Source organism: Prionailurus viverrinus, chromosome B3 (genome assembly GCF_022837055.1).
Source record: "Prionailurus viverrinus isolate Anna chromosome B3, UM_Priviv_1.0, whole genome shotgun sequence".
Classification (NCBI taxonomy): Eukaryota; Metazoa; Chordata; class Mammalia; order Carnivora; family Felidae; genus Prionailurus; species Prionailurus viverrinus.
This window is the reverse complement of record NC_062566.1, coordinates 77,823,329-77,843,169: the sequence shown is the minus strand read 5'-3', so window position 1 is coordinate 77,843,169 and position 19,841 is coordinate 77,823,329. Positions and strand designations below refer to the sequence as shown.

The 19,841-nt window shown below is 35.7% G+C and overlaps 1 protein-coding gene and 1 non-coding gene across 8 annotated transcripts in view; both read right to left on the bottom strand.

Annotated features, from left to right (window-relative positions):
• Positions 1-19,841, bottom strand: part of AKAP6 (A-kinase anchoring protein 6) — a 496,497-nt gene that overhangs the window by 108,521 nt on the left and 368,135 nt on the right. The window lies entirely within an intron of this gene.
• Positions 10,811-10,917, bottom strand: LOC125169154 (U6 spliceosomal RNA). The gene has a single exon (XR_007153486.1). It is a non-coding gene; the product is annotated as a U6 spliceosomal RNA (small nuclear RNA).

Sequence of the window (19,841 nt, the reverse complement as noted above, 5' to 3'; positions counted from 1 at the left end):
AGTGGTGAAGAAATTAGTAGGCCCTGGGGGTACAAAGTCAATAAGGTCAAGAATGCCATTCAAAGTGACTGGAACCAGGTTCATCAGGGATATTGGCCTGTAATTCTCCCTTTTAGTGGGGTCTTCAGTAAGGGATGAATCACTGGGTTCTACTCCTGAAACCAATACTACACTGTATATTCATTGAATTTAATTTAAATAAATAAATTAAACACACACACAACAAACAAACAAAAAAATAAAGTGACTTCTGGGTGGTCAAAACACACTTAAGAACTCCACCCTTGCAGCTTCTATGGCCAGATTCATTTGGTATAATTTCATCTTCCAAACCTCCACAAATTTTTAGTAGCATGAAGTTGAGGCTAAAAGGGCAGATAGGCTCTCACTGAAAGTCATAGTTATTCAGAAGAATGATGGCTCATAATTTAAAGAAGCTCTAAGGTACAGGTGAAAATTTCTTAGCATAAACTACAAAGAATAAACAAACCTTGGTTATGATACTTGCTTTTCAGCATTTTTCCAGCTATGTGAGGGAGTCTGCCATAAACATTCAAGGAAGTTTATTGGAACAGATCCATCAAAAAGAAACACAATGTGTGTGTGTGTGTGTGTGTGTGTGTGTGTGTGTGTATGTGTATCCAATCACAAGAGTGATAAAAGTGAGAAAGAGGAGGGAGTAAAGATTTAGAGAACAAAATGAAAGAAATGCACAGATGGATGGAGAGAAAGTAATAAGTAAATAGGGGAAATTACAAAGGTTTTTCCAGATAGGGGAAACAGTAACAGTCCACAGAGTATAAAGCATAAAAACTAATAAAAATAGAGAATGTTGCAGAAGGGGAAAGAAATCACAGCTAGAGAGAAGGTTTTCGGTGAATGGTTCCTCTGAAATAATCAGATGAAAGAATATGATAATGATGACTTAAAATTTTGCATAGGGGCTGCAAAAATCTAGCAAGTGGAGATCTAAACAAACAAAAAAGCAGAAGTACTAGAATGTGGCCATTTAGGGCAGCCATAACGCTGGATAACTTTTCAAGAAGAATAGGTCCTAACATTTGTGATTTCGTTGAATTTTCTCTAAGCTTATCAATAGGGAGCCCCTGGACTGGGCACCACTTTCTTTGTGACTGTTACTTCTGCCTTTGCTCTATGGTGGCTTGCTATAGTGAGGGACTTTATTTCATATTTCCTTGGTCATCCCATCTGTAAAACAGGGACAATGATATACTTACCACTTATCCACCATAGACATTTTAAGATATAAATAGATCTTGTTTGTATGAAATTTCAGTTTTCTATGTATAATGTACTATTTTAAAACAAAGTCTTTGATTTTAATATGTTTGTAGTATGACATTCTCATCTGTTACCCATTTGCAAGGTAAGACTGCATATTTCCCATTTGTTTTTGTTATATGTCTTAGGAATAATGTATTGTAACTGCTGTTCACATTAGAGGATAAAATAGGACACAGGAATGGAGTCACTGAAAAGGTAAATAATATTTATATATAACATATATTATATATATATTTATTATAATACATATTTATTAACTATGTATATACAGTTTCCTTCTTTTAGAAAATATATCAACAAAGTGTTACTATTTTTCTCTACCATTAATGGAAGGAGGAGGGAATATGTTGATATTACCTAGTAAAACTACTTCTCAAAACCTACATACACATAACCATTTGATCACTAGGTTCTATAAGCATGGTAATAGACAAGGACCCATGCCAAATATATTAATTTGTGAATCAGTGAGATTCAAAGAGTTTGGCAAAAATAAATAAATAAATAAATAAATAAATAAATAAATAAATAAATAAATAAAAAATAAAATATATGCCTGGAATTAGATTGCCCATTTTTGGTTTTGCATTTCCAAATGGATTATAAATTACTTAAGAAAAAGGATAATCTTCCTTTTATTTTGTTTTTTCATAGCATATAATAATCCCCAACAGACTGGACAGCAAAATTTGTTTGCATTGCTTGCTAACTGTGCAATTCCCTGTGCCTTAGTTGCTCATCTGGGGATACTACCGATACTTCTTTCACAAGCTTGCTGTGAGGTTTGAATGCATGCATACATGCAAAGATCTTAGAACAGCTCTGTTACATAAAAAGCACTATATATAAGTGTTTGTTCAAACTTGATCCAATGTTGCCTGCTAAGAAAATATGACCTTTTGCATAACTTTTCTCATCTCCTTTATGCCATTAGTTTGTATATTTATGTATATAACTTCCCTTCACTAAAGAAAACACTGAATCTAGGATTCAACATTCAATAGAAAAGTCTCTTGCCTTTTGTTGACTTTAATTGAACACATGGACAAAAGCAATTATGATGTGTTGCTCATTTCCTACTCCTCTCCAGTGTATCTTCCTGATTTTGGTAAAGTCCTTGTTAGGTGTCACACCAAACCAACCCCTACCTCTGAAGGTTTTCCTCCCCCACATCCCATTCTTCTGCAATGCCCCTATATCCATTCCACCTATTTACATTCCATCCAGCAAGTCCCAATTCAAATATCATTTCTTCTATGAAGATGCTCTAAGAAGGCTAGCACTTATTTTTTGGTACCACACATATTTGTTATCTTTACTATTCTTTTGTGTTTTTTGGTTTTGCTTTTCCAAATGGATTATAAATTACTTAAGAAAAAGGATAATCTTCTTTTTATTTTGTTTTTTCATAGCATATAATAATCCCCAACAGACTGGACAGCATAATTTTCTACTTTTCCCTACTTTTAAAGTAAAGGTGAAGTATTAGACCATTCATTCCTAATATGCATCAGACATCAACATGTGACATATGAACATATATTTAAAAATACATGAGAAAAAAAGAAAGTAGGAAATGTTTGTGCTTATGCAAACAGAAAGTAATGCAAATTTCATATATTATTAGTTGAGCTTGATACTAATTAGTGCAGTTTGCAAAGTGGGAAAAACCTTGTAATCAATTTTTCCCCAAGCAAGTATGAATCTGCCTTTAACCAGATAGCTCTCCAGAGAAGTAGTCCCAGTAGGGAATTCGGAATTAGAGAGATTGCCTGTCACAATGTCTCCCTGGGTAACTCTGAATTCAAACGTGAGCCTGTTCTTTACCAAAATGCCCTAGGGACAATTCTGGTCCTTTCCTCATAGACAACTAAATGCCTTTAGCAGTATTTGCCATGACATCCAATGTGACAATTCAAATACAAACCAGTGATGTGCGTATCCCAACTCAGGCAGAAAGTAAGAACAGGTTATCTGTACCATATAAAATGACCCATTTTCAATGGAAATATAAGTGAATATATCTATTTTCTGCTGTAAAGAAATCTGAGGATTTGATCATTGTGTCCAAAGAAAAAGGTAGGAAAATTTAAATGTGTAGAAAATAAGACATCAAAGAGAAAGCTAAACTTCCATGACAGATTTAAGACACTGTTGAGAATCCAACTGAATAGTTATCTACCACTGAACGAAAGTAAAATGTAAAGGAAAGGTCTAGAAGTCTCATAAAGTATGCATTTATGAACACCATATGAAATGAATCAAAATAATTTGACATTTAGAAACTATACACTTTTTATGGTAGTTTTCCAAAAAATTATATTTACCCATGGGTTTGTTTCCTTACCGTTTGAAATTGAGTTCCTAAAATTCTGGTTTTGCCAGATTGTTCATATCAAATCAATTACTAATTGTATCAATCATTGATTTTTCACCAATGAGAGAATACTGAAGTTGGAACGGGCCTCAGAGGCTCCCAATCCATCCTTCTGGTTTTACAACAGATGAAGAAAATGAAACCTGCGGGGAAGAAGAGTCTTTGCCCAAGGAGAATCCAGCCTCCTTCTCTGGCACTTTATCACACAGCTTTCTAATCTTTCTCGCCAAGCACTGGTCTTTCGTAAAGCTCAAAAATAAGATAAAATAAAACTCAAAATAAGAATCTAGAAAATAAAATAACTTAATAAAACTGGGGCACTGAGGTGAAGTCCACCTATGCTCTTCAAGAGAAATTAACATATGGAGATCTGAGTGGCAGTGGCTTTTGTCTTTCCTGTGGAAGCTTCAGGATTAGTTAACTCTGCCAGTACACATATGAGAATAATACTGAGTCATGGTAAACCTCTTATAGCGATAGCCAAACTTCTTTTTTTAAAAAATCACTTTGATGTATGTGTGAGTATGCATTTATATATTTTTATTTTGTTTTTACTTTTTAACTCTTTCTAACTCTGATCTATAATTCATCTTCTAAAAAGGTCAATGTGAATTTATGTTTCGGGGCCAAATACAAATATAGAGCGATTTCAGAGCAGTGGAGTCACCAGAGAAGTGCTAATAAGAGCAGCATCACAGCCAAAGTTAAAAGAAGTGCATTAGATCCATTTTCTGCTTTCCTTTGGGTCCCACAAGCACAATAGAGCGTAGGAGGCCACCTGGTGGTGAAATGAACCAATTAACCATTTAATGCTACATTGAAAAGCAAGGAAAACAGGCCGACTTTGGGTTGTTACAAAAGGAAAACTAGAACCTTGGGCAAAAGAACGATATTCAACAGGTATTATTGCGATACAACAGATAGAAAATTTGAATTGGAAAATCATTCAAGTCTGTAGAATAATGTATATTACAAAAGAGTTGACATAATAGTTATTTATACCAGGGACTGGTAAAATTTTTTTGCAAAGAGTCAGATGGTTTAGGCATGCTGGACATATGGTCACTGTTGAAACTATTCAGCTCTCTTATTGAACTCTAAAAAGAGTCACAGGTGATATATAAATGAATGCACCTGGCTATGTTCCAATAAAACTTTATTTAAAAAACAGGCTGGGGGCTGGATTTGACCTTCAGACTATAGTTTGTTAGCCCCTGATTCTGGACAGTATTACTTATGTATTAAGCTATTTACCAAGCACAAGGATGAACCCCTTACATACATTACTCATTGAACCCTGACAACCTTTCAAAGTGGGTGCTATCCTTATCCCCATTTCACAGGTTTGAAAACTACAGCTTAAAAAGTCTAAACACTTTGGTGGAAAATGTACTATGCTCCTTCTAACTTAGAAATGCTTTCTGTAGCCTCATGACCATTTTTTCTCTGTGACTACAGAAATATGTTCTGACCCTCCCTCCCATTTATCCTGCAGAGGCTGCTTTGGGTTCTCTCCATGGAGACTTTGCTCCTGTTTCTCCATCTTGCATTCCTTTGAAATGTTGTTTGTCTCTTACCATCTCTTTCTCCATCACTTCTTTTATGTTTAAAAACTTTATGTCAGTTTTCATAACAACAGATGTAAGCAAGCATGAAAAAAAGACAAAAGCAATGTATTAAAAATAGATAGCCATATATACAACAATAAGCCAAGGAAACTGTCATACTGTATGTGCTCCAAATGGAATGTGAGCCAAAAGCATGATGCTCTCTCTTACATAAATAATATATTACACATCCACTGGGAGAAGCAGCAGCTCTGTCCCTAAATGGGAAGAGGATTTTTTAGCCCACTTTTATATCATTTTCTTTTCCTTTTCAAACTCCTTTTTCTTTAGGTATACACTGTAAGTCATACCATCTCAGACAGGCCATATTCCTCTTCCAAACCATCCATGAAGTATTTTATTAACTGTTAATAAGAGAGAGTTGAAAAACCTGATGGAGAAATCCGTGGAGCTTGTTAAAGCTCCTCAAATATATGGATTTACCAGTACTGTCTCAATATTAGCATATTTTCTCCTACGAAAGAGGGCAGAAGTGGTTTCAGTTAGATGGAGTATAGACAAAGCTGATATAAAGGACTTCTAAAAGATTTTTTAACTTGAAAAGAAACCTGCAAAAGCTTGAGAAATGTGACTGTATAGAAAACAGAAAGAAGAGGTTTAATTACAGACCATGGATTCTGCCCGATTTGACAATTAAACCTAACAACAGAAGGGATTTACACTAGATATAAGAAGACTTTAAGGGCAGAGAGAGTTGTTAAACATTTTAATGGGCGGCTGTGGAATTCCCTCTGGAAAGATCTTTAATGGAGGACAAATTCTCTCCTATCTGGGATGGAGGAAAAACAATCCTTGGAAAAGATGAAATGAAATGAAGGTCCTTATGAGGTCACTTGCAGTCCTGAAACTCCAGGTAACATCCTTACTTCCCATGGAAATAAATAACTGTGCAAAACCTCTAAGAGATTCACTTTGGAAGATTCAGAAGAAAACACTCATTACACAGGCAGTTTAAATCAGAAAGTATTTATCAAGTGCCCAATATTACCTAGCCCCAGGGAGACGTACGCCCCCAGCAGAGCACAGATCTGAGCAGCAGTGTTGGCCAATGGACAGAGAACACAATTATTCACTTCAGTTAATTTTTTAAAAAAATCTTTGAACTCCAATCAGCTTTCTGGAACTGTCTATTTCCTGAACTTGGTGAGCTCAAAAAAAATCCCACAAGAGCTGGCTTTCACATGAGATTTCTGGCATTACTCATGGTATCCCTGGATCTTTTTGTAAACAGAAAAGGCTTCTGACAGTGTTTCCATACTTCATTTCTTTTTCTAACCCAAACTTGGACGGACAGAGCCTCTTAAACTATCATCAAAACATGGATTATAAAATGCTAGCCAAATTTGAGTTATTTTGCTATATTCCCATGTTGTAGAACAAGAATTCAATTAGCTTAAGTTTTAATGAACATGAGGATTTTTGTTCATGGCTTGTAAGAAATCCAGTGATTCACAGAATGGATCTTCAGCATCAACAGGCAGAAGAGACTGAGGAAGAAGAGAGAAAAATCACACAGAGAGGAATGCTCTTCACACTTATTTTCAAATGTCAACATGTCTCAGCTGAAGAAAGCTGAGGAGGAAGGACAAAGTTCAGTGGGAAGGATGTCAAGGTGGACATAAATAGGAGCAAGAAGTAAATTCATCACAAATCTTTCTCAAATTCCAATTATAAATAGTACATCTTTTAGTTTTTTCTTAATTGCTTAAAATCAATAAATCCTATAATTAATGGCTAAGTAAAAAATATAAATGACCATATATGAGGATTATTTTTAAAATTATGAAGTGTGAAACTTTTTTTTAAATGAAAGAGTGGGAGAAAATTTCAACATTACATTTCAGCCTTCTGACATTACAGCAGTGGATTTTTTAAGTTGCATATTCTGAGTTAGTTAGCTGTAGCTTTGGGGAGATGAATCAGTCTTTTAGGTTCCATCCATCCACCCTCATCATGATGAGCTAAAGTCCAAATCTCTTATTGTTTTTCTCACTTCCTTCACGACAACTTTGTTAGATATACGTACCCCTCTGAAGCCAATTTTCTACAATAAATATGTCAATAAACTCTCCCATTAACCATGGTAGAATAAAAAAATGTGCTGATATTCCTACCATTTCTAATGGCGGTGCATGTTCACCTGTATCTATTGTTCTATTTTTAGGTTTTATATTTGCATGATACATGTTATCGTTATATGAAATAAGTAATTATAATGTCTACATAAATAAAATACATCAACAAATATTACAGTTTGAGAGGTTGTAGACTAGCTACAGAATTATGGTGATTAGTTGTACATTTTTGTACCATTTGTCTCAGACATGAGCATCATTATCCTTCCCTTCCTCCCTCCCTCTTTCTTTCCTTACCACCCTGTCTTTCTCCCTGATACCAATCTGGTCAAATTCAAGTATTCTGAGTATTAAGAACTACACTTAATGCACTTTGGTTTTTAAATGAGATTTTTTGTTTTTCTTTTTTTTATACAATATAAGAGGACGCCATGATGTTTCATTACCAGAGCATGACAATAGGGTTGTTCTCTTGCAAAAGTAATGAAATGATAGCATAGTTCTGATTGATAGAATTTAATTAATAGATTATTACATAAACCTATTTGAGAAGTGTTTCTCAACTTATATTTATTGGGTTTCTATTATGTGCCAGGTATTGCACTAGGCAGTGGAGATATAGCAATAAACAACACAGACATGAACCTTGCCATCCTGGAGTGTGGAGTCTAACAAAAATTATAATCATTCATTCTCAAATTTGGTCCACATAGTCCAAATCTATCATCACTAAAAATATGCACTTAGTTATAACAAAGTACTCATGGCTAAATTATTCTCAAGGAGGGCTCTTTTAGGGATGCACCTATGAATATTGAAGGAGTAAACTATTCTAATTAAGGTAGCAAAATCCAATATGCCCAGATTTATAACCTAGAAATGAGCTCCAAACTGAAACTTGGCATATACGAAGGAAGTTTATATAGTTATTTACACATGCATGATTTAAATGTCTTGGGACTACAAGCATATCTGGTCCAAGGAATCTGGTTTCATCCAGATTCAATCCTGATGAAAGATTTTTTTAAAATAAATGAGTTAATACTTTGTAGACGCATGTGTATATCTGTAAACACACATAAATGTGTGTGCATAACCACGTGTGTGTTATACCTCTCCCACAAACTTCCTACTTTTCAAAAACAAAACTTCCTACTTTTTAATGGATAAAATGAGATGACAAGGGAAATATCACAAGTCACAAATTTTCTTTAAGCAAATGTCAGTGAGCATATAGAATCAATTACTTAGAAAGAGGCTGAAATAGTGTGTTCAGATGAGTTACTGGGATGTATAGATGTCCTTCTGGAGAAAGGCTGGAGATCTGTGGTCTAAAAATATTTAGAATAAAAATTATACAACCCCAAAGGTATTAGCCTGCTTGACTCTTTCTTGGCTTCAGTACAAGAAAATATGGGTGTGTATGTATGTGCGTGTATGTTTATGTTTTGTGTCTTATGTAAATGAATGAAGGTTCAGCAGGAGCACCACTTCCTTCTTAGCTTACCCCAGTGTGCCTCATTAGGTACAGAGTGTCACAGAAGTGCCTAGTTTAAGAATGTATGAGCTCTGCAAATGCCAACATTATTAAAAATATGCTTGGGAATGCCCTTGTTTCTGAGAACTAAAATTGCCTCCTTGACAGGACTGGAAAATGGCTTTTCCGCAAATGATATTCCTCTAGAGTATCTCTCCATGGGGACCCTTCTTCAGTAACTCCCTTTGGCAATAACAGGATCCATGAGGTTGAACCTTTCTAGGGCAATGCTGCCTTTAGTGCATCTCACCCAAAAACATAAATATTTTCAGCCTTAGCTTTCCTGAGTCTGACAAAACATGGGAGGTTCCCGTGAGACTCAAAATGGTAACACTTTCCCAGGGTGCTAAGGTGCTTAAGAAAGTTTGGGGAGTTTCACAGAATAGCCTGATGATTGGCTAAAGAGCGAACCCAAGTCCATCATGCTTTCTCTGCTGATGTTCCATTTAATATGTAGGACCTTCTTTCTTATCTAGGCACAAAAAGCTCATATGGAGGGAGGAAAATGCATTTGCAAGAATTTTTCCTCTTGTGGAGAAGAAAATATGGGACAATAGTGAGCAGGCAAGGAGCACGTGAAGGAAAGATTGTGGGTATTAGAGCCACCCAGACTGGGTTCAAAGTGACTTATTTCTTGTGATAGTTATTGATACAGCCCAACAACAATTTCTTGCTTTCTGCCTTTCAGGCTTAGAGTAGAGATGCATTTCCCCATCCACTTTGGAGTTGGGTGAGGCCGTGTGATTACTTCTGGTCATGATTTTGAAAGGAAGTGAACTGTGTCTCTTCCAGGTAAAGGTTTAATGGCAAGAGTGAGACCCTCCAGAACTCTCTTTTCTCTTTGCCACATTGAAGGAATATTTAAGAGGGTGACTGATCCTGTGAGAAGTAAATCTTCATAACAGTAAACCTTTGAGACTTGGGGGTTGTTTGTAATTTCAGCAAACCCTAGTCTAACTTGAGGCACAAGTTGTCTTTTAGGCTAATCACTTAACCTCTCTGTGTTTCAGGCTCAGATGCATGAAGTAGGGAAAAATAATTCAGGATCATTGTGAGCATTAAATAAGAATGTGCACAGGGGGCACTAACATAGTCAAATAGTAAGATTTGACCAATTTAGTTTTTTTTCTCCCTCCATCCTACTCCTATCTCATAACACACACACACACACACACACACACACACACACACACACACACACGAATGTACTTCCCTTTTTATCAAATGGTGGAATAAATAACATCTATCCTTGGTCCCCTTCCTAGATTTCTTCTCTCTACCCCTTCTATCTTCCCCTTCTAGTGCCCTTCCATTTAAACTAAATGTTAAAATTGACATTTAATTCAGTATTATTCTCCTACCCCCATAGAATACCTGAATCCAGTAAAGTGAACTCTTTTTTACCTCAAAGAAATGAATTAAAAAAAATTTTAATGTTTATTTATTTTGAGAGAGAGAACAAGTAGACGAGGGGCAGAGAGAGAGAGGGAGAGAGAGAATCCCAAGTTGGCCCTGCGCTGTTAGCACAGAGCCCCATGCAGGGCTCAATCCCATGAATCGTGAAATTGTGATCTGAGCCAATATCAAGAGTCAGACACTTAACCGACTGAGCCACCCAGGCGTCCCCAAAGAAATGAATCTTAAGGCTGGGATTTAAGGCAGGATGGAAATTTAGTAAAGGAAATAGTTGGTTTTGGACAATCTTAATACTCCAAATATGATGTTCCTCAACCACAAATCTACCTCTTTCTAAGGTTAGACATGGTAGCAAGATTAGGACAAGAAAAAAGCAAGTTAATGAGTTTATCTGTGAAAGTACTATGGTTAAGCTTTTCCCATCCAGGGTTCTCCAGACTATTCTGAACAGGTACCAGGACTTTTTTTTTTTTTAAATACGGAATGCTTCATGAATTTGTGTGTCATCCTCATGCAGGGGCCATGCTAATTTCCTTTGTATTGTTCCAATTTTAGTATATGTGTTGCGGAAGACAGCACCAGGACCTTTTTTGAAATAACTAAAATATCATCTAGGTTCCCTTCTATCCCCACCTTCCTGTTTTGAGAATACATGCATGAAATTCTAATAAATTATAAAAACTTAGAATAATCATACAGACTTAATATTTGGGTTCAGTAGCATATCTTATACACTTGATTATGGTATAACTTACATTGTAAGTTACATGATTTAGTGTCGTCATTATGATATGGTTACGAAAACCAATGCCTTCCTGATATAGGCAGTTATAGATGACAACCAGTGCCTTACTGATGTAAATGCATGGAACATTAAACCTAACATTTATTATTTTTATATCAAGACCACTTTGACAATGATAATACTTGGTTTTCATCATTAAACTTTGGTAGTCCTTTTTTAAAAAAAAACAAATAAATAATTCCCAGCTCATATCATGTAAAGTGTAATCATACATCATACATTTTTTTTCTAGGTACAAGCCAGATTAGCCTACATATGATTATAACCATTGAAGATACATAATTTAAAAATAGGAAATGCAAAAAAGTAGGTGAGGGACATTTCCATGCAGTCACTTAACTGAAACATACACATAGTATGGAGCAGTTCTGGAGCCAAAGGTGGCAGTGAACCTAACAAACACCCTTTCTTATGAGGAGTTTAAATGTTCCTCTAATTTATTTTATAAAAAACCAGAAAGAAATCTACAAATATGTGGGGTTGAAGCCAAATCTCTCAGCTTAACACAGGAGGGAACACTGCACATTCACATCTAATTAAGAGTCGTTTTTCAAAAGTTAAAGGCTGAAATTTTTGCAATTTAATCCAAATTTTATTAGCAAACTCTAATGATTATCCTGATAATTGCAATTAATAAAAGCTCCCAAACAGGTCAACTCATTTAAGTGCTATCTGTAATCATTTGGATTTTAACATGATGGTTATTACTTATTACCCTGAAACCAAGCTGCGCAATGAGATATTGATTACTTTTAACCTTTAGATCCAAGGATTCGGGAAAGGTCAGAGGAGGGGAACACTACACCTTTCATGGCTGGCAAACGTATTGCCTTCAGGAGAATTCAAATGATTCCCATTGGCCAAGTAGATCCAAGATTAGTTTATTCTCTGGGCTGACAAGAAATGATGATGCTTTTAAAAATAACACCCAGCACGTATTTAGTGAAGTGTTACATTTATATAACCAATGGCCTCAAGATGTGCTTCACATCACAGCAATTCTCAGGCTGTTAACCCTTTAACAAGTTTTGTTCACGGAAGCATCTTTGTTGGGATGCGATGCTAAACGTAGTAGCTCTAATTGGAATAAACTCATCTCATTAAATTCAATTGTAGGTTCCAAAAGGCTAAACACAATCACTGGACACCGTTGGCCACCAGCACTCCTTTTGGTTTTCTTTTTCCATGACAACATTTAGAAATATTTTTCACATTTTGCCACTGAAAAGCAAGGAGTTAGCTCTTGGTAGGGTCCAGCAGAATTACGGGCAAGGGAAACATAACTGTTATGTGTTAGATTAATTTGCAGAACACTTGGCATTATTATTGCCAAGTCGTCAAATTGTTCCAAGTTGTTCCGGAAGGTTGTTATTAATAGTATGTTTTCTGAGGAAAGTTCTGTCTACTTTTGGAACTGCATTTCTGTTGCCAAGGAAACTCCTTGAAGCACAGTTTTCTAGGAGCACACTGCTGCTTTTGTTTGCCAGTGTCCTATTCATATCATCTAAGTAAGCGTTTTACATGCTCCAGCCTTCAGTCCCAAATGTTGAAGTGTTAGCCCATTTAAGTTGCTTTTTCAAACACAGCTAATGCCTGCTATGATTTCCCTCTTTCTCTCCCCCCTTTTCTCTCTCCCTCTCCATCCAAAGCCCCTCTCTCCCCGCCTTCTTCCCACTCTCCCTCCAACACGCCCAACTCTTACTATTCAAGGTTTATTTTTTTTTAAACAGTTGCATTAGGGGAGATAGTTTTCACAAGTTTTTGATAAATTAACTTCAATTTGAATAATAATTCCATAGGTTGTAGCATTAGTCCTTCAAGTGTTAATTATCTTTTCACTTTAAAATTAATGTAGTCATTTCCTCCTGACTCCTCTACCCCATTTATTGAAGTGCTGAGGAAAACATGTCATTGAGTCCTGAGCCAGCCCTGTTGTTGTGATTAAGCGTGGTCACATGGCCCATCTCTGCCAAAAGGAGGGCCCTGAGAAAAGGTGACAAAGACAGTGATTTCCTGTCAGCAAAGAGTACGACAGGGCTGTCTAGAAGTGATGCAAATGAGGGGAACTTTCCCCACGGCTTGTTTGATCCACTCTAGGCCAGAGCAGGCCAGGCCAGGGAGAGAGGGAGCAGCACAATACAGCAGAGGCAGCCCAGAGAGCCAACGCACCTTCCGGACAGTAGCTCACCCACCAGAGACAAAGACTGCTGGCGGCCTTTCCTCGCTTGCCCCTATGCACACACAGCCAACTATTTCTTGGCATACTATTCTCTTAACATCCTTCTTTTTTTTTTCCTCTTAAAAAAGTGATTCAAACAGGAATTGTAAGCTCCAGCAAAAACAGTGTTTCCTATATTGTTCAGAAACCTCATCCATCCACTTTTTCCTCTGAACATGTTCAGGATGAGTTTTATCCTCTCTCAAAAAAGGAAAGAAAAGAAAAATATATGCATATTTAAGTCTTCATAGCAAACACTGATTCATCAATGCTCACATTAATATGGCAGTTAATCTAAGGACTTTTTAACTTTAATAAAAATGGAAAAACAAATCCATTTCTACATAGCAGTGGAGGTAGCCTAGATTTTCCTATTCTGATCACTTTTAAAATGACTAGATAATGTTATTTGAAATATTATAATGATTTTAAGCATATTCTTCTTATCTTAATGGAGTTTTAATCTAACATACAATTAAGCTCTACAATTAATCTACTGAGAAAGAGGTAAAAAATTATCATTAGATTCTTGTGCCTGATACATCTGTTACATTTTTACCTTGTCTGCTTCAATAACTAGTAATTTGCTTCATTTTGGTACTGAAATTCCAAACTAAATCCTAATTAACAGAATTTAATTTTTTGACACACTTCTTTTATACCCAAACATCAACATGTAAAAAAAAAATTTTTTTTTTAGGTAATGGATTTTCTTCTATTTTAAGCCTACCTCCTATGACCTAGACTATGAACCACCCTAACATATTTTTAGAAGCTCAAGTTCAGTCTTAAAGGTATCAGGCCACATATGAAATTATTTAGACCTGGTCCAGAACAAAATAAAAGAGAACTATTAGAGAGGGTTGAAATTTGTGAATTTATAAAATATAGAGATAGCGTGATTAATCTGTTTTCTCTGATTGGTTCATAGCTATGACAACATCATTTTGGCATCAATAGTTATAAAATAGCAAGCCAGCTATGTCCCACTTTTCTTTTTTTATGCTGTTTCTTATTCCCCAGAAGTTTTTCTTTTAAAAGTCATAATGCTTGCCTTTTAATACAGACCCAAATTCTCTAAAAGTGACATTTTCGCCTTTAAAATTTATCCCTTTCTCTTATCTGTTTTTTTCCTAAAACAATCCTTTCAGTGTTTAGCTCTTTTTATTTGTTCGTATTTGGGGGTTTTTTTTTAGCATTTTCTTATCTATTCATTCACCTACCCATGATTTAAACTTACTCTTTTCTATTTAATTGTTTTAAATTGTTCATTTTTGTTTGGTAAACTGTAGATTAACTAATTTCAACTGTGTTTCTTTCTCTTCAATGCTTATATTTCCCTCTCACTTTCCTAATATCCTCTTCTCTTCAAATATATAATATTGATGTCCTCTCTTATTAATTCCACCTGGCCAAACTATCATCAAGAGGAGTGCCACCTTCGGGTGAGAGCTGTGATCAAAGTCTGTAAACATTACCTGGCAACAGAGTTAGAGAAAAATAATTAATTCACTTGGTAGAAGTATTATGTTTAGAAACTTACTTGTAAGAAATATGGTGGTTAGATATTTCACTACCATGCCATTCTAATCCCTTATATATTAAAAAAAATCCTAAGAGAAAATGTATTCATATCTAAGTATCAAAATAAACTTAATGTCTTCAAATGAAGTGTGATTTTTTTTCTCATGGAAGATGTAAATTTTGCGATTGAGCATATTTCCCTCTTCGCTTTCACTACCAGGAAACCCAGAGTGGAGTTTTGGGATCTTTATTAAGTGTGTAGGACCATACAGTCTATATGCCTACATATTAACTCTTCTCAGAGAAAGGGACTCTAGTCTATGTATATTTTCCCCAGTTCTGATTTGTATTTCAGTGTTAAAAACATTTTAAAAATTTTCCTGTGAATTCTTATAAGCAACCTCAAATCCAGAGCAGAGTAAAAATGTAATTAGCCTCTTTAGTGAACATTGTATTATGCAAAGTGAACGGGCCTTTTCCTTTTGCACATAGGACATAATTGTGTAACACTTATACCAACAGAGAAAGATAGAGGTCATTTGCATTTTTGCCATAAAAGCAGAACTATATGAGAGCAACTAACCCTTAAAATTAAATGTAAAATCTTCAGTATGAATTCCTTGAAAGTATAAAGGTCTTAGTTGAAATGCGTACTAATTTATACAATCTTTAAGCTGTAAGGGCTATTTTAACCCCTTGGAAATGATATAATCTAATATTTTATTGATGAGGAGCAGCTAGACCATTCTCAAGGAGTAAATCCATAAATGTGCTGTTTTTGGTGAGCTTCATACTATCTGAATACTATCTGAAAACAGCTCTTGTTCAAGTATAATAGTAGTGATCACCAGACTGCAACTTTTGAATTTGGCCCTTGAAATTAACCTTTGGACTCTAGAACTCCACACCAATCCAGGATCACGAAGGGCTCTGTCATCTGTGCTTTGCACTTGGCAGAGAATGGGCAGTGCTTTGTGGCAACAGTAAGGAGCCCTGGCCAGGGCACACCCTCCCAGCCCTGCAGAGTCAACTGTGTCTGCTGCAGAGGGCAGAACGGCAACAGCAGCAGCCTGAGCTCCAGCCTCGTTGATTGTGGAGATACTTCTAGGTCACTCAGTCTATAAAATTCATAGGATGGGGGAGGAGGTGTCTTAAGCTTCCCTGAGCCCAAGAATAATGCCACCTTTGATCTGTAGAAATGAAAAAATGGAGCTTTTCCTTTGCAAGTGGGTTTTAAATATTTCTCCATTAATAGTTAATGCACATGCAGACCAGCAGAGTGACAGCTCCCAGTGATTATGAATTCTGGCTACGTAACTCCAGTCCAAATAGGAGCTGAACTTTCAAAATCACGGTGGTTACTTTTGACAAATTAAATTGTCCTACTTAGGAAAGTAGAAGGAATGAAGAAAAAGAACGTGAGAGAGGGGGAGCAAATTCTCCTTGGAGGTGATTCTCACATTGAGGAAGAAAAAACGAGAAAGAACTACGTTTCTGTTTTCCAGGCTGACAATACTGCCAGTGTTCATTAGAAAATAGCTATAGAAGGTCCCCATTCAGAGGTTGGGTCAGTGGGCCGGACAAAGAAGGGAGAGGGAAAGATATTGGCAGTATGGCTTACTATCTCAAAACAAGTAAGAAAGTATTTTTAAGGAAGTGGTTATACAAGGAAAGAATATATAAGGAAGATACAGGTTGCTCTTAAGACCCTGTGGTTGAAAATTTAGAAAAAAAAAAAGGTCTTCAATTTCTAACAATCTGAAAATAACAAGAAATGGTTTAAACAGAAAATCCACTTTGTAGCCCATTGTAATGTTAAGTTTCTAAATTATGTCAGGTTGTGTCAATGTATTCTTTGCCTATTAAGTCTAATTCCTTTCCTTTAATAAATCCCTTTGGTATTTTGCTGATTTAGGGTAGCCAATATACCACAGTAGGCACCCAACTTGGGAGGTCTGCTGAATGAATAGTCTAAGGTATTTATTGGTACCTCCCTATCTAGGAGTAAAGGTCAGATGACTTTCTATCGAAGACCAGAATATACAATAAATTGGTAGTAGTACTTGATGTTGAAAATGCTAAAAAATCTTCACTCTCATTGACTACCAACTTATTATACTTTCTCTAACACAACATATCCAAATGTGGACTTTGGGAATCAACTTAGGACTGTATAATGCATGTAATGAACCAGGATCTGGGCATGACTATCTACTCCAGGAAAAGAGTTGAGTGATGAAATATAGAGATGCCCCCAGAGAGAGGACAGAAAAACTTTTGGATTCTATGATAACAGGAATAATGATTCTGTCCTGGTCTCCAGTTCCTGGGATTTTACCATTGCTCAGCTGAAGGTCTCTCTTAAACGTTTCCCCTTCATTCTTTACATTAATACCAGAGATCACAAACTTCATTCTCATTCTTAATTTTTTAGTATATGTGCTGCTGAAGCAAGCATTCATCCTTAATTTTTTCACTCAACAACTATTGGTTCAACATCAGCTATATAAGGTGTTTTACTTCACAATGTACAAAATACAAAAGCAAGGAATTTTTCTTGGGTGTTACAGAAGCATTTTAAGAAATGAAGATGATGTACATAGGTTGAGATGGATTGGGAATGCTGTGACATGTGGTTGGGCATCCTGTTGAATTGTCACAATGACTAGGGAATGTGAATAGTAAATGCTCTATAGTGGACAGGGTAGTCCCCTTCACCAACAGAAAATTGTTTTGTCCCAAATGTCAGTGGTGCCCTTGATGAAAAATGCTGAGAAAGCATTGATATCTTTCAGGGCCAACAAATTTAAAGATTAAAGTCTCAAATGGTATTGAAAGCCTAGGAAGGCCTGGGGACCAACTGAAAAGCCCTATTACTCAGGGGTCTCTATGATCAATAGACTTCAAACCTCCCTCCCCCAAGTCATCAGTTGAGTTGATTTCTGAAAAAGCGCATTAGAACAGACGAATGGGACATTGAAAATGTTGACCTAACCTAAGAATCCCTGAGGATTCTAGACAAAGACCTGAAATTAATTTTCCTCCATCAATTTTTCTAATTCAGGAGCCATCCCAAGTTCTAAATGACTCCTTAGCCAATATCCTCAGGATTGCTTTGGAGGTTTCTAAAACTCTGGAATAATGTGGGGGTTTGTATAAAGAAAGACTCTGCACACTTGTAGCATTCGCCTTTGGTGTGTAATTCAACCTTTAATTTTGCTTATAAGCCAAATGCAAAGTTAGTGCTAGTCTCATGAACTTAGTTAGCTATGTTGAACACCTCTAAGCAGAAAGATGATAACAGGACATGAGTCACAAACGAAGAACCCTGGTACGGAAAATGTTTGGGAAAACACTATAATCCAGAAGTACTGAGTGGGTGGAATAATAGCTTTGAATATGCCAGAATGGGAATTCTTAGGCAGAGCACTTACAAGGAAACCACAAGAAAAAGAAGACTGATTTCCTATTAATTGTGATGTAAATTATATGGATGTGATTTTGACAAAGAATAGCACTGTTTCTGAAAAAAAATAGTGGTTTATGTGCAAAATACAAAATGCATCAAGAAGAAAAGAAATGTTATTTGGCATCAAGAGTGCAATAAAATCTGAGATAATGGCTTATGATTAGTCAACTTTTGTATTATTTTTTCCTGGTTGGCTCGATTTTTAATGCTTAAGTATTAGGAATAAAACTAATATTTTTGTATCAATAAATTAATAAAGATTAATGGGCATTTTTTCATACATAATTCTTGATCCTGACATGAAATGTGAAATCACCTAGCTTTGTTTACATTAGGTGAAGACTGTAACTCTAACAATATATTATGCTCAGAAGATATATTGGATAGCTTTGTTGTTAATGTGGACAGCTATCCATACAGGAAATAGCTAATAGTCAACAAACTCGATTAATGTCGGAACACAATTCTTTAAGGAATAAAATATCACCATGTGCTGACTCCCTGGGGAGCTTATATCTTCTCTTAACCAAGACGATTCTCAGGGGACACTAATTAAAGTCAACCAGACCCTTGAAAAGTATAAATAAAGATCTCTCTTTAGAGAAGGTAAAAGTTAATATATTAAGGAAAGGAACTCAAAATGATAAATAATGAGGAAGAAAGAAGACAACTTTTATTTGACCTTGAATGTACTTCTTATTCTATAAGAAATTTTTTAAAGCTAGAGGGTAGTTGTTTCTTGTCATTATACTGTTGCTGATTCTGTGGTTAGTTATTAATTTTATTTTTTATGATTCACAATCTGCTCTTTGAAATATGCCATATGCTCAAAGCAATTCAAGGATGACAACTGTCAGAATTACTCCAATAAAAATTGCCTAAATGAGGAAGATTTACTGCAATCTGATATTTCAGTGGAAAGTCCCTCTAACCCTCCCCAACAGCTTTTTCAGACACTGTGAATCTTGCAACCATTTTTTTTTCAGTCAAAATCACATAGATGTTTTATAAGAACTTCTAAGACTATTTAAGTAGAATTGGTAAAACATACTAGGCTAAAGGTGAATTAGCAGACACGGAAAAACAATATAGATAGTTATTAGATGGATTGCCTGCAATCAATATATAAGTTCCAAGCCAGTTTTCTTAAATCACACGAAAATGTATTGACTTAATATGACAACGTCTGCTCTATGTATCACTAATAAACATTAAATTGAATGAGCCCTCTACCCTGAAAGTAGCAAGCCAAACTGAAGGCAAATTTCTTTTTTCTCTGCAAAGATCTGAGGGGTGGATAGAATCCACCTGAGTGCTCCAATGAAAACACATTTTGTTAAATGTTACCAGTCCATTTATCCTTCATTTTGTTTCAGTCTATTTATTAATGCAGTTTCATTTATTGCTATTCATCTTGGAGATAAATCTTTGTCCTTCTATAGAATTACACCAAATAGAATGTGATAAAGGGAACTTTCTTGCAATTA